This window comes from Octodon degus, unplaced genomic scaffold (assembly GCF_000260255.1).
Source record: "Octodon degus isolate 3935 unplaced genomic scaffold, OctDeg1.0 scaffold00195, whole genome shotgun sequence".
Classification (NCBI taxonomy): domain Eukaryota; kingdom Metazoa; phylum Chordata; class Mammalia; order Rodentia; family Octodontidae; genus Octodon; species Octodon degus.
The window spans coordinates 18,522-22,280 of NW_004524771.1; positions in this window are offsets into that span (position 1 = coordinate 18,522).

Consider the following 3,759-nt stretch of genomic DNA (forward strand, 5'->3'; position numbering starts at 1 on the left):
CCTCAGCTCTTCTCCCAGTTCTCCAAATTCTATTGGAACGCAAATGCCCCAAAGGGAGGGATTTCTCTCCTCTCTACTGATCCATCCACAAAGCCCAGCCAAGCAGCTGATGCCACCTGTGTGTGACTTGAGCCTCTCCAGCCTACCCAGTCACCATCTGTTCCCCTTTGTTCAGGTACTGACATCACTAATTCCTTTCACAGGGAGGTTGGGTACACTGCATCCCCAGACACCACAGTTCCCTATGGCCTGAGCGGAGTTCCAGGACTGTGGGTGGAGTGTCTGGAAACGTAGCTCGCCCTGACCAGGAGGTGCAAGCAGAAAGCTGACAGCAGCAGAGGGCATCTGGTGATGCTTGGAAATAAGGCACCCCAAGGCTAAGGAATCAGGAAAGACAAGGCACTGGTGCCACCATGTTCCTGGACCCAGGTATCCCTGAAACCAGAAACTACTCCTGGTCAGCACAAGCCAACAAACACCTCTTTCCCAGCTTGAGTTTCTGTCACTGGTTTCACTAACACACTCAGGCTCCCAGTCTCACAAACAGCCTGGGATATGTATAAGTGACCTTGGGTTTTCTGTCACATCAGAGGTTTTGATGAATTGGAGACAAGACTGCTGGGTTGGGAGCCCCCAGGCACATCCTCAGTAACAGCAAATGTCCCTGCTTTTGACCTTCCACGAGTTCAGGACGCTGAAGATGAGAAGGCACTCTGTTTCTTCTGGGCCACTTCCATTCAGTGCAAATGTAACTGAGGGGCCATCTGGTTGGCAAAGCACTAACAGCCATGTGACCTTGTCCAAGCAGGACTACTAAGGGGCCTCCTGGTCCTCCATTCCACCAGGCTCCAAAGCATCACATCAAATGAGAATGGACTATGGGACTCCCGGTGTCTGTGAGGATGCAGGAAGACCTCGGAGCAGCTATGAGCGCCACCTGGACAGCAGGGGACTGGTGAGAAGGCAGACGCTTCACAGTGGGAGGAAACTGTATCCAGTCTCCAAAGCACGGTGCAGTCCATGGGTTGCCAGCCCCGAACGGAAGCCTACAGGGCAGGGAAAGGGTTAGAATGAACTGCTAAACTACAACTGCCAACCAGTGCTGCAGTCTGGATCTTGGTTTGCAGTGTTATGCTACTAGGAGGTAGGGCCTGCTGATAGGTCTGTAGGCCACTGTGGAGGTTCCCTTAAAGGGACACTGGTCGACGCCTTACTCCTGTCCTGGCCGTGAAGCAAGTGGATCTGCTTTTCCACATGATACTACCATGCTGCTCTGCCCATCACAGGCCCAGAAACAATGTGCTCACATGATCATAGACCGGACCTGCCAAAGCTGGGAGCTCAAGTAAATCTTTCCTCTTGGAAACTGATCATTCACGTATCTTGTGACAGTACCAAAAAGCTGAGCAGCACACTCAGTTCCGAACAGTGTGAGCTTCCAATGGCCTTATGCACATGGACAGCACCTGGCTTAGACAAGACTTGTGCTCTGCAGTTTGTTTGACATTCTTCATTCACTTCACCCACGTATGGGAATCCTGAAGGAAGCAACACACAAGATTCTTTCATTGAGGCTAGGTGTGGGGGTGCACACCTGTGGTCCCAGCACTCAGGAAGCACAGTTAGGGGTCACCATGCATTCCAAGCCACCCAGGGCCACACAGAAAATTCAAGGCCAGCCTGAACGATATAGCAATTTTGTGTCCCCAAAAGGGATGGGGAGAACAGGGCCCAGGGAGACACCTCAGTAGAATAAGCCCCTTCCTGGCAAGCGCAAGGTCCAGAGTTTAATCCTCAGTACCAGAAAAAAATTTTTTCTCATTTTTAAATCAGAACAACATACGTTAAAAAATGCAGGAGGCTAGAGATACACACCATGGAACAGAAGCTATTTGGAAAATGCAAGGTCCTGACTTCAATTGTTGGAACCAAAAAAAGATCCTTTGATGCAAAAATAACATGATCTGCAGATAAACAGAAAATTTTCCAATGTTGTATCATACCACAGGGTAGCTACACACTTGAAAGCAATTAAGTATTTTAAAACAGCTAGTGGAGAGGATTTTGAGTATTTCCACCCAAGAGAACTGAGACACATCTGAAAGATGTGCCAATTACCCTGATCTAATCCCTACACATGGTCTACATGCACTGAAATCTCAGGCTGTACCCATAAATACATAATTAATGCACTTATTTATTTTTATTTTTATTTTTTAAAATTTATTTATTTTATTTATGTGTGTGTGTGTGTGTGTGTGTGTGTGTCCAGCTCAGCCCACCAGGGGGCGGGCTGGCTGGCATGTGGTGCTGGGGGATTGAATCGCGGTCCCTGTGCTTTGCTAAGCTTGTTCTAAGTAGGTGCTTTAGACCACTGAGCCATCTCACCAGCCCCAATTAATGCACTTATGTAGCTATATAAGTATACTTAATATATATTATATCTACATTAAAAACTAAAACATATGAAAACATAGTGTCCTGGTCAATGGGCAGAGGGGCAAGATTTGCTCTCCTTCATAATTTACCTACTCACTCAAATCAATGCAGACCACGCAGTCATCAAAGAAATAAGAAGGCAGGCCAGTAGACACCATTCCCAGAGCCCGGTGTCCCCATTCTACCAGGGATCCAACATAAATGCTAGCGATGCTTGGATCTGCCTGAATCAATAAGGCTCTTATTTATTTTTATTTTTTATATTGATTTTATTGAGAAATAGCACTGCGACAATTTCAAAATATGTTAGTAGGACAGTTACAATAATTAATGTATTGCATATTGTTGTCTTCATAGTAGTTATTCATACTACAAGATGCAGACATGATATCCTGTCAACACTACTCATACCAAGCTTTCTTCTCAATGAATTCAGAGAAAGTAGCTGTATATCTATATCTTTATCTGTATCTATATCTATTATGTATATAACATATATATGGTTTTTTTTGTATGTACAGATACAAAATTGTGCTTTATTTATATCCCGTTTTTGTTTACTTTTTCAGAGATGGGTATTCCATTGACATTTAAATTTTATAGGTAGATGAATTCAGCAAAATAATTCAATATAGTCCAGTAGTTCACAATAGTAGTGGGTTGGTTATGTGTAGGCCCGGCAATGTCAGAAATTGTTGACTTGAGCCATTCACAGCTCAGCACATTAATATGGCTTTACTTTTTATACCTCATTTTTATACTTTTCTGCTGGATGGGTACGACTAAGACAAAGCAAGACCTATATAACACGATATATAACTTTCGTATCTTACAAGGTCAGTCAAATCCCCTCAGCATGTTCCTGAAACACTGTACCACAATTTGTAGATTCTTTGTCAGTGTCAGTCATCTGGATGAGTCACAGACGTTGCTTGACCAATTTGCTCTCTGTGAAAGTCTGAAAGAATGTTTCTCTCTAGGTGACTTACTTGCCTTAGGTGCATTATATATTGTCGATCACTTTTCTCTGTGGCCCCACGTCTTAGTTCCTCTTCTCTCGTTGCTGGGACAAATGCCCGACACCCAAAATGAAGGAAGGAAAGGTTTATTTAGCTCACAGTTACTGGAGGTAACTGTTTCAGTCCATACTCAGCTGGCTCCAAGGCAGAGCAGCACGCGGCAGAAGGAAAACTTTTCATGGCAGCAGCAAAGAGCAAGAGCACAAGGGAGGAGTAGCAGCAGCTCAAGCAGCTAGCTTCTCTTTCCTCCTTACATTGAAATGCAAATTACCTGCCCCAGGGCAGGTGCAGCATCCACACC